Source organism: Dendrobates tinctorius, unplaced genomic scaffold, assembly GCF_039654945.1.
Source record: "Dendrobates tinctorius isolate UK_male_01 unplaced genomic scaffold, ASM3965494v1 ptg000003l, whole genome shotgun sequence".
In the NCBI taxonomy this organism is placed as follows: Eukaryota; Metazoa; Chordata; class Amphibia; order Anura; family Dendrobatidae; genus Dendrobates; species Dendrobates tinctorius.
Window position 1 is genome coordinate 52798285 of NW_027361671.1, and position 12246 is coordinate 52810530.

At 45.3% G+C, this 12246-nt stretch overlaps 1 long non-coding RNA gene across 1 annotated transcript in view; it reads right to left on the minus strand.

The window, feature by feature from the left end:
• Positions 1-212: 212 nt before the first annotated feature.
• LOC141055655 (uncharacterized) overlaps positions 213-12246 on the minus strand; it is a 65916-nt gene continuing 53882 nt past the window's right edge. The window contains exon 3 of the long non-coding RNA XR_012221512.1: positions 213-729. This is a non-coding gene — a long non-coding RNA (uncharacterized lncRNA). The remainder of the gene's footprint in view (positions 730-12246) is intronic.

Consider the following 12246-nt stretch of genomic DNA (forward strand, 5'->3'; position numbering starts at 1 on the left):
AAAAATGAAAACGCAAAAACTGAAATACCCCTGGTCATTAAGGGGTTAATTTTCTCATTTGTGGGTGAAGTATAGCGATGTTTGACAGATTCATTAATTGTAACTTTTTAAAAAGTAGAAAAATTTGACGAAAGTCTACTTCAGTTGTTCAATCCCTCCCCAGTGATTTCATGCATCTTTTTTCAAAAGTCGCAAAAAAAAAATGGCTAATGACAGGAAAGAAGCCCTTTTTTAATTTGTGCCAAATTAATGAACCACATGCACTATTGTGATGAATTTGGCGCAATAAATCTCAGTGGCTACCACAAGACAAAAAAGGAAAAGTGACAAAAAATAGCAAATGATGAATTGGTGCCATGGTTCCCAACTAGTGGTTTTCTTATACCCACACACACACACACACACACACCTTTAGTTTTTGAGGCAGACCTTAAAGTGGATCTGTCCAGAATCACAACACAAACTGCATACATTATAAAATAGATTTCCTAGATTTGATGAAGCAGGAATTCTTTGATTGACAATCAATGTCAAAATTGTATAAAAATTTTCAAAAGTTTAAACTTATCCTGATCGACAGCTCCATAGTGACCCTACTCTTTTTTGTTATGCATTTTTGGTGCAGATTTGACCCAGCATGTTTTCATTAAATGCATTTTAAGAGCATAAACACTGTGGTCCTCCACTGAAACAGGATTGCATGCAGTCTTTAAGTCTTCTCATCGAAGCCTATTGAAAGAAAAATGAAACAAAAATGCACAGTTCAAAAGAGTCTTTAATATTTTAGGCAAAGTTGATGAGATTTCATGAAAACTCAAGCCCACTAAGCTTTTAAATGCAGCCGATTTTCACTTTGTGGGAATCTGGTCCCTCTGCCTGCCTCCTGACTGTAAATGACCAGTCTCCTCTGTTTGAAATCCCATCAGTGACATGTCATTCACAGACCAAAGGCAGGGAGAGGGGCAGAGAATCACAAGCAGGGAGAAGACAATCCGGCCCTTGTGCACCGAAATCTAATTAGCAGAAAACTTCAAATGGTGATTAAAGAAGAACCACAAAGCGGATTTCTTCACCAAAAGTATCAATATAGCCAAAGAGTAGTGCTAATTTATGTCTCATTGAGGTCCATTTTTACACATGGTAAGGCTTTAATACTAGAGGTTAGGACCAATCCGACTGGGTACACCTTCGCGTTGATGGGATGGCTTTTACGATTTTTTTGATTCAAAACTGGTGATTACAAAGACCCTATTTATTTACAGTGACTTGCGAAAGTATTCGGCCCCCTGGAACTTTGCAACCTTTTCCCACATATCATGCTTCAAACATAAAGATACCAAGTGTAAATTTTTGGTTAAGAATCAAAAACAAGTGGGACACAATTGTAAAGTTGAATGAAATTTATTGGTTATTTTACATTTTTTTGGAAATTCAAAAACTGAAAAGTGGGGCGTGCAATATTCTTCGGCCCTTTTACTTTCAGTGCAGCAAACTTACTCCAGAAGTTCATTGTGGATCTCTGTACCTGCTCTGTGATAGTCTCTGTGTTCTGTTTGAAGCACAGAGAGCATCATTAAGACCAAGGAACACAACAGGCAGGTCCGTGATACTGTTGTGGAGAAGTTTAAAGCTGGATTTGGATACAAAATCCGGCTTTTGTATCCAAATTGAACAGACAATCACAGCGATAGTAGTTGTGGGGGGGGCGTCACCACCCAGCAAGTCGATGACTCCATGTGGCTTGAAGTAAAATGGCAGCGGAACTTTAATGTGATGGTGCCACATTAAAAATATGACATTCATACGTCCAAGGTCGTTTAGTAGCAGGCGACCTGGACATTTGTATACGTCTAATGTCGCGAAGGGGTTGATGGCCAGTGTGAACATGCTCCTACACATTGCAGATATATCAACTTATACTTCAGTTCATTTCTATTGGTTTTGTTATAAGACACAACATTTTCTCCTTTTTTGTGGTTTCACACAAAGTCTTGTGAAATAAAGAAAACAAAAAAAACAAACTTTTTTTTCAAGTGCCAAAAATACTGCAATCAGATCTTTTCATGAAAGCCTACAGGGAAATGGAATGATGAATGAAAAACCCGGTCACAGGGGAGCGCGAAGGACACAAACATTAAGTTATAAATAACCTCCTCATAGGTGTCCTTCGCGCTCCCCTGTGACCGGGTTTTTCATTCATCACTCTGTCTACTCCTCTCCCGAGGTACTCGGCTGGAGCTGCAGTGGACCTCCCTCAATTGGCCGCCTGCGTGGCGCTCCATCTAGACCGTCCTTTCTGACTGCCTGCTACAGGGAAATGGAAGACCCTAACAAAAAATGCTTTTTTTTGTAGGGTCAGGATTTGATTTTTTTTTTTTATACAAAACACCGACTAGTAAAAAATATAGTGAAAAACATTTTAAATTCACGGCATTTCTCACATATTAAAAAGGAAATGATAAAAAAGTCTATGTGAAGGAGGCCTAATTTAAAATTACTTTTCATCTTTTTGCTCATGTGCAAAGAGGGAAAAAAATGCCATGAAATGCATTTGTGTAAGACTGATCATAGCCATGTGCACTAGACATTTGTCAGTTTTCCCCGTGTGTGGGAATGTGCACAGATGAATAAGAATACTGAATCAACAGAAGCATATTTCCTGTCAACATTCAATCATACAGGAGATATACAAGCAAGTTTGCATAAATATAACAGTAAAGGCATTAAAAAAATAAAGTTCACCCTTATAAATTATTATATAACTGAAAATGCCAAGTATAAATTCCTATTAGACATATCCTGCATTTTTAGCGCTATAACTTTTTTTTTTTTTTTTTTTTTTTTAAACAAACCCATATGATGACTATTTTCTTGAGGGACAAGCTTATTTTAATGGCATCATTTTGGGTTAAATGTATTATATAAAAAAGCCGGATTACTTACCGGTAATGCTCTTTTAATGAGTCCACGACAGCACCCACTGGAGGTATCGGATCCGCCCATTTGGAACAGGAAACCCTACAGGAAAGATAAAAGGGCGGTCCGCCTTTCCTCCTCAGTTTTACGTTTCAGAGTACCAGAAGGACCGCCAAGGATTAGGCAATGTTCTCTTATTTTAACATCTTTCTTATCCATTATTTGGTTAATATACTTTAACTATTGATATCCTTAGGGGGGGGGGAAGTGAGCGGGTGCTGTCGTGGACTCATTAAAAGAGCATTACCGGTAAGTAATCCGGCTTTTTACTCTTCGCCACGACAGCACCCACTGGAGAGATTCCAGAGACCATCACCTGGGTGGGACCACCGTGCCAAGGATAGTCCTGCCAAAGCTTAAGTCAGAGGTTGATGAAAGATCAAGTCTGTAGTGGTTATAGAAGGTAGAAGGGGATGACCAAACTGCCGCCTTACATATAGTTTCAATCGGAACATCTCCCTTTTCCGCCCAAGAGGTTGCCATTGCCCTGGTGGAATGCGCCCTGATGTTCCCTGGAGGATCTTCGTTTTTTGCGGAGTAGGCTAAACGAATGGCCTCTCTGATCCACCGGGAAATGGTGCTCTTCGTGACTCCATACCCCTTCTTACAGCCCTGAAATGAAACAAATAGGGCCCTACTCTGCCTCCAACTGTTGGACCTCTCAAAACATTTTTGGACAGTTCTTTTGACGTCCAGAGTATGGAACTTCTGCTCTTCCGGAGTAGAGGGATTTTTATAGAAGGTTGGGAGGAGTATCTCCTGAGAGCTATGGTATTTTGTTACCACTTTTGGCAGGTAGGCAGGGTCTGGTTTTAATACCAATCTGTCTTGGTATTCTTGGAAAAAAGGTGGATCTATTGACAAGGCCTGGATATCACCCACTCTTCTAGCTGAGGTCAGTGATACTAAGAGGGCCATTTTAAGTGCTAAGTATTTGAAGGGTATTGTGTCGATCGGCTCAAAGGGGTCTACCGTTAGGGCGTCTAAGACCAGATTTAGATCCCATGTAGGGACGGAGGGTATGTGGATTGGAGCTATTCGTTCACATGCTGTAATGAAACGAGTTATCCACTTGTTGCCTGCTATATTATGGCCATATAGTGCTCCTAATGCCGATATTTGTACTCTCAGTGTATTTACTGCTAAGCCTAAGTCTTTCCCCTTCTGCAGAAATTCCAAGATTGGGATTATAGGAACTTCTGCTGTATGAGGTACTGTATGGAATTGAAGAAATTTTTTCCATATTCTAGTGTAAATTTGGGTTGTGGACTGTTTTCTACTTTGTAGTAGTGTAGTAATTAAGGACTCCGTGAATCCTCTTGTCCTCAATAACTGCCTCTCAAATTCCACGCCGTCAAGTGCAAGCTGAGCACTTGAGGGTGGAAAAAGGGGCCTTGGGAGAGTAGATTGGCAGTCGGAAGGATCTGTTATTGACATAATCTGCAGCCACGAAAACCACGGTCTTTTTGGCCAGAACGGTGCTATTAAGATTATTCTTGCTTTGTCGTCTCTGATCTTCCGAATTACTTGAGGTAGGAGGATCAATGGAGGGAACGCATACGCCAGGCTGAAATTCCATGGAGCTAGAAAGGCGTTCAGTATGTCTGGGTGATCTGACGGAGATAGGGAGGCAAATGTTTTTATCTGCCTGTTCTCCTTTGTGGCGAAAAGGTCCACCTCGGGTTGTCCCCATGAGGCTACTATGTCCCTGAAGACCTTCCGATTGAGGCACCACTCTCCTTGTCATAGAGTGTGTCGGCTTAGGAAGTCTGCCTTTTGATTGCTCTCGCCTCTGATATGAAGGGCCGAGAGGGACAAAAAATAGTTTTCTGCCAAGTTTAAAATTCTTGCCGCTGAAGACATCAGAGTCTCCGATTGAGTTCCTCCTTGTCTGTTTATATATGCCACTGTGGTGGTGTTGTCCGATAGGATCCTTACATGCTTCTGTTGGAGCTGCGGAAGGAAGTTGTATAGAGCATAGAACACTGCAGTCAGTTCTTTTAAATTAGATGAGTAATCGCATTCCTCTTTACTCCACCTTCCCTGATGAAACCCATTCTCCATGTGGGCTCCCCAGCCCTGGGGACTGGCATCGGTGGTTACGATACAGGATGGAACTATAACCCATGGAACTCCTGAACATAAATGGTCATCGTCTAACCACCACTCTAGGGAAGTCAAGACTTCTTGTGACAGGGTTATTTTGCTCTGCAAATGACCACTATGTCGCTTATCCTCTTGGAGGATCTGGTGTTGTAGCGTACGGACATGGTACTGGGCCCACCGGACTGCCGGGGTGCAAGAATTTAGTGATCCTAATAGTGACATTGCTCCTCTTAAGGATACACGTGGTTTATCTATAGCTGCTTGTATTTTTTGTTTTGTGAGGGTGATTTTTACCTGAGGTAGTAAACATCTCTGGGTCAAGGAATCTAGTTGAAATCCTAGAAATGTCTGGAGAGATTGCGGATCGAGTCTGGACTTTTGGATATTGATGATCCAGCCAAGGCTCTGAAAAGAGGAGATTGCGTCAGTCACGCGTTCAGTACATTGTTTGACTGAATTCCCAATTATTAGGAAGTCGTCTAGATATGGCACAATTAGTGTGTCCTTTTGGCGAAGGTAGGCCATCACTTCTGCCATCACCTTGGTAAATATTCTTGGTGCCGCGGAAAGCCCGAAGGGCATTGCCGCGTATTGGAAATGACGAATCCTTCCCTCGACTTCCACTGCGACTCTTAGGTATTTCTGGAATCTGTTGTGTATAGGGAGATGATAATAAGCATCTTTTAAATCAATCCCTGCCATTACGCAATTTGGGAAAAGAAGCTTTATAGTGGATCTAATTGATTCCATTTTGAAATTATAATTTTTTATAAATGAATTTAGCTTCTTTAAATTAATAATGGTTCTAAACGTACCGTCTGGTTTAGACACCAAAAACAGGGGAGAGTAAGAGCCTCTACCCTGTTGTTCCTCATGGAAGTCAACTAAAACTTTTTTAGCTAGTAGGACTCGAATCTCGTCTTCGAGAGCCTTTTGCTGAAGTGAGGAATTAAGGCGAGTTATAACAAAGAACTCATAGGGGATCCGAAGGAATTCAATCTTTATTCCTTCCTTGATTATGTTCAAAATCCATGGGTTTAACGTAATTTGTTCCCACTTGGTAAAAAAAAAATTTTAATCTACCCCCAACTGGTGGGTCTAAACTCTTAATTTTTATCTCTCCTATATGTTGGCCCTCTGAAGATGGTACCCTTCTGCTTTTCGTCTTTCGTGGCCCATCTATTCGTTCTGTCCGATTGTCTTCTTCTCCCGAATGGCCGTCTCTTAAAGGTTTTCCTATAAAACGGAATGGGAGAATCACTGAAGGCCTTTTTCCTTTCTTTTGCCTTGGCGAGAATTTCGTCTAAGGCTTTTCCAAAGAGGAACTCACCCTCGCATGGGGTTGCACTAATTTTGGATTTTGATTGTGCATCCCCTTTCCAGCTCTTTATCCACAGCGCGCGTCTGGCGTTATTCACCAGGGCTGCCGACCTCGCTGCCAGTCTTAGGGTGTCCGCTGAAGCGTCTGCCATAAAGGCAGCTGCACCTCTTATCAACGGGATGGCTGCACGCAATTTCTCCCTTGACACTCTTTGCTCAATCTGCTGGTCTAATTGATCTAGCCATACCAGCATTGATCTAGCAGTACATGTGCTGGCTATTGCGGGTTTGAATACCCCGGTGGTGGATTCCCAGGACCTTTTGAGCGAAGATTCAGCCTTTCGGTCTAATGGGTCTGCTAACAATCCTGCGTCCTCGACCGGGATCGAGGTCTGTTTGGAAGTGGAGGATATGACGGCATCCACCTTTGGTACTTTAGTCCATTTTAATAGATCTTCATCAGTGAACGGGTATTTCCGTTTTGAAGCTGATGGGAGAAAACCCCTCTGGTCGTGTTTTTCCCCACTCTCTTTTGATGAGGTCCTTAATTGCCGGTATCACCGGAAATGATCTCCTCTTTTTCTCTGCCAATCCCGCAAACATAATGTCCTGCGCGGTTTGGGCTCCCCTTTCCTCTTCACACCCCATAGTATTTCTAACCGCTTTTACAAGGTTATCTACGCTGTCCAGTGGAAAACATGCGCGTCCTTCCATCTCCGAGGATGACGATGAGGACGTGGATGCGGAGCCTGAGTTTAACTCCTGTTCTTCCTCTGACTCTGAACTAACAATGACCTGTTTCTTATGACTGGACTCTGCGGGAGTGCTGGCGCGGTTGATGGCTTGTATTTCCTCCCTAATTATGGCTCGGATATCTTTGGAAGATATCGTCGACCCCTGCCTGGTCTCTTTCATGCATTGTTTGCAGAGTTTTTTGGGGTAGGAGTCAGGGAGAGGATCTGAACATAATGCGCATTCTTTATGTTTAGTTTTTTCTTTTTTCTTTGACTGAAGTGAGAGGTCAAAGGTAAAGAGAAGGGGGGGGGAGGGAGGAGGTTAGCTTAATAGGTAGAGTATATACTTTGCACACTCACCCAGTGAAGCTTAATACCGGGTCGGATGGCTGAGATGGTCTGGATCGGGTTTCTGCTGCCTCGCTCCTGCGGGCAGTCTCTGTCCTGGCGCTGCGGTCCCTGGTGGAGTTGCCCCCAGCTGAATCCCCTGCTGGGGTCTGCGACTCTGCGGGGGACGACATGGTTCCAACGATGTAGCGCTGCAGCGCTGTTTTATCTTTATTCTTGTCGTGCCCCCGGAAGTCGCCCTGTCACAGGGCGCATGCGCCGCGTCATCGCCATCCTACCCCGGAAGTTCAACCATTACTTCTGGGGTATAGGAGCGTCGGGCGCCGGCCGGCTCCCGCGCCACCGCTACTCACACGCGCGGCTCGCGCGCTCATGGCCTCACCTCCACGCTATATCCCCACCGATGGAGGGGATCCCCCGGATGCCGGACCGGCCCGCTCCCTGGTAAGACCGGGCGGCCCTCCCCGGACCCGGTCATTACCACTATGCCACCAGACGAGGGGGGAGCAGTCAAACGGAATCTCCCCCGACGCTGCTTCCGGACCGCAGCCCCTGCCGTTCCCGAGGAGACCGCACAGGCGGATGCATGGCCCAGGTAAGAACCTGCAGGATCCTGCTCCATTTGGAACAGGAAACCAAAACTGAGGAAAGGCGGACCGCCCCTTTTATCTTTCCTGTAGGGTTTCCTGTTCCAAATGGGCGGATCCGATACCTCCAGTGGGTGCTGTCGTGGCGAAGAGTAAAAATATAGCTATTTTGTTGGAAAGGTGATTGAAAAATAACAGCAGCTCTACAATTTTTTTAGTTCAGTTTTTAAAGTGATTACTATGTAGCATAAAAGATATGTTAATCATAATTTGTCAGTTTAGAACATTACAACTCCATCTTTAAGGCTTTCGCCGCACAGACTTTGTGGTACTTTTACTGCCTTTTGGAAAAAAAAAAACCCTATTATGTTCATGATATTTTTACAAGAATTTTTTGGTGTCTTTTTTTGTGGGCACACGCTTTGATATAGGCTTAGGGCTCATACAGAAATTAATTTTTCTCTAGCGAGTGCTGTCAGTGTTTTTCACCCATGATGGCCTATGGAGTAGTTCACATGTGCAACTTTTGCACTGACCGAGTGGACCCCACAAAATCACAGTACAGAGACTTATCTGACATTGATCTGGTTGTTGGATCCAACTTGCCAATGCAAGTCTATGGGTCAGTGAAACAAGTGTACAGCACTAAGATGCCATCCATGTGCTGCCTATTTTAACATGGACTGTTTGATAAATGAAGCTTGAAAATCAGTATTTTTCCATACAAGAAAAACTGATGACACTTATCACGCTCTGATGGTAAAAACTGACATACTCGCCAAACTGATAACATTGATCGAATAAACTGGTGAAACGCCGACCATTTGTGTGTGAAAAAAAACATGGACATCCAATTGAGGTCTTATGTATCAAAAAATTCTAAAGTAATGTCTACCTAGAGTATGAGAGCATGGTACTTTTAAAAGCAATACCACACATACACAAAGAAAAGGACTCAATAAACACGTGGCATAAAAATCACAATGTTTGTTCTGTGTTGATACTTTCCTATGAAATGCCAGCTAACAATTGGCCAAGTAAACTTGTCTGTTGCTGTTTTTTCCTTGGTTTCAGTTTTGCAAATAAACAAAAAAAATCCTCAAAAAATGTTTTTTTTACAAACTATTCTGAGACATTTAACTATTTATTTGTATCAACTATTTTAACTACTCAGCCCTCCTCCAAAACCAGCTTCTCAACCTTTACGGAAGATTAACTTTCCTCTCTAGATCAAGTCACCATCTGTGTACTTGACTCGATCCCATCCCACCTCATCCCACACCTCACCAGTCTTCATCCCAACCCTAACCCATCTCTTCAACCTGTCACTAACAACTGAGGTCTTCCCCTCATGCTTCAAACATGCCTTGATCACACCCATCCTCAAAAAGCCCTCCCTTGACACATACTCTGTCTAGCCATCGCCCCATATCACTTCTTCCATATGCCTCAAAACTTCTGGAACAATACGTCCATTTTGAACCTGCCCTGACTAAAGTCACCAATGACCTACTAACGTTCAAATTCAAGCGACACTACTCTGTCCTCCTCCTCTTCCTGGACCTGTTCTCTGCTTTCGACACAGTGGATCATTCCCTCTTATGACAGATTATCTCATCTCTTGGTATCACAGACTTGGCCCTTTCTTGGATCTCCTCATCCCTAAATGACAAGACATTCAGTATCTCCCACTTACACACCACCTGCTCATCTCGCCCCCTATATGTTGGTGTCCCCCAAGGTTCAGTTCTAGGACCCCTACTCTTCTCCATCTACACCTTCGGCCTGGGACAGCTCAGAGTTCCACGGCTTTCAGCATCACCTCTAAGCTGATGACACACAGATCTACTTCTCTGAACCCAATATCACCTCCTTACTAACCAGAATCCCACAATGTCTGTCCACCATTTCATCTTTCTTCCCTGCTAGATTTCTAAAACTTAACATGGATAAAACAAAATTCATCATGTTTCCCCATCTCGCTCAACCCTCCTAACAGACCTATCCATCAAAGTCAATAGCTGCTCACTCTCTCCAGTCCCACTGGCTCACTGCTTTGGGGTAACCCTTGACTGATCTCACCTTCAAACCACGTATTCAAACTTTTTCTACTTCCTACTGACTCCAACTCAAAATGATTTCCCAGATCCACACATTACTTAACCAAGAATCTGCAAAAACACTAAAGCATGGTCTCATCATCTCCCCCCTCAACTGCCCCAACCTCCTGCTTTGTTGCCTCCCCTCTAACACTCTCACACCCCTCCAATCTATCCTAAACTCCGCTGCCCAACTAATCCACCTATCCCACCACTTTTCCTCAGCCTCTCCCCTCTGTCAATCCTTTCATTGGCGTCCCATTACCCGGAGACTCCAGTTCAAAACTGTAATCATGGCATACAAAGCCATCAACAATCTGTCTTCTCCATATATCTGTGACTTAGGCTCCCGGTACTTACCTTTGATCCTCACAAGATCTCCTTCTCTACTCCTATCTTGGCTTATCTTCCCTCAATCAGATATGGTGATGATCGGATTGCACAGGGAAGGGGGGTGTGCTGACTTCACTCACCTCTGGGGAGGGGAAAGAAGGACCCAGCAGGGATCGTCTCTCTGGCACCACCACTTGCCCCAGGTCAGTCAGGGAACTGCACCGAGGGCAAATAGTCGCTGGAAAGACTTCCCTTATAGGTATGAGTTACTGAGGCGCTCCCAGTGAGGGGGGATATACATCCACAGTCCAAGCTGGGGATATATACATATTTTTTTTTTTTTTTTTTTTTTAAACCTCTCAGCCGTCACTGTCAGGGCTCCTCACTAACACAGTACAGTATGCTGCCACCAGTTCCTCGTTCGATATAAGCCACGTCCGACAGCAGGCTTATATCAGGTCAGAAACCAACCCCAGGGTAGCATATAATATAACCAACCGAGCGTGCGGACATGGGGATTCGTGAATCAAGATAAAAGAGCAGCCCAAGATTAATTTTATATTTAATCACCGAAAGGCGCACTAGAAGATACAGGTGTATATATATATATATATATATATATTGTGACATCGGCGGCCGTGCCCGCCGATGCCCCTTCAGCGGCGGTGCCCGCCGCAGCTTCCTCTCACCTGCGTCCCCCTGTCCGCGCGCTCTTCCACGCTGCTCGCCGCTCTGCTACGGGTGGCCGCGCCGGCCTTAGGCCGCGCGCGCGCGTTCCCCCGGCCTCTTCTGTTAGTAGGGGGCGTCGCTAGGGGAGGGTCTGTAGGGCGCACTTCCGGTCTCCGCATATATCAGGCGTCCTCTCTATTCTGAGGGCGCCTGGTGATTGTTTGTGACTTGCAGCACTCATCGGCCATACCCTTTTCCAGTTTACCCTGCCTGTCCTTGCCGTTTCCATTGTCTGCCCTGTTCCTGTTCCATTTCTGTCTGTCTGTCTTCTCCCCGTGGTCTCTGCTGAGCCTTTCCTGTGGTCTCCTGGCCATTGCCTTCCGCCTCTCCGCCCCGCTATTCCTGCTCTGTCTGCCTGTCCTCCGAGTCGTCCCTGCTGGCTCCGGCTGTCGCGGTTCCGCCCCCTGCGGTCCTGCCCCTAACGATCCCTGTACAGGGGTCGGTCTTCACCAGGTGCGCTCGGCCCAGGGGCTCCGGATCCGCGATCCAGAGGGTACACTCTTGGACGTATTAGCCAGAGGCGTCACAGTATCACCAGGCCATGGATCCCGCCGGTGCCGCAGCCACCACACAAAAGGAATTGCTTTTTCTTCGTGAAAATCAGACTCGGATTATGTCCTTTATGAAGTCTATGGACACCCGGTTGTCCGCCCTGCAGACCTCTGACCCCGGGCACGCTCCCCTCTTAGTCAGCCTCCAGCAGGAGCTCGCGCAGCAGCGCGACGCTCAATCCCACATCTTAGGCTACATGGCATCCGTGGATGATCGATTGCTTGCTCTACAATCCTCTGCTGCCGCTGCAACTTCCTCCCCGGCCGTAGTCTCTACTCCGGCTCCCCGTCTGGGTAAACCCCCCAGGTACAGCGGAGATCCCAAGTTATGCCGGGGTTTTCTAAATCAATGCAGGCTACATTTTGAGCTTGCTCCCCTTCAGTACCCCACTGACCGCGCCAAGGTGGCGTTCGTTGTGTCCCATCTCGAGGGTGAGGCCCTGTCCTGGGTGAACCCCTTGTG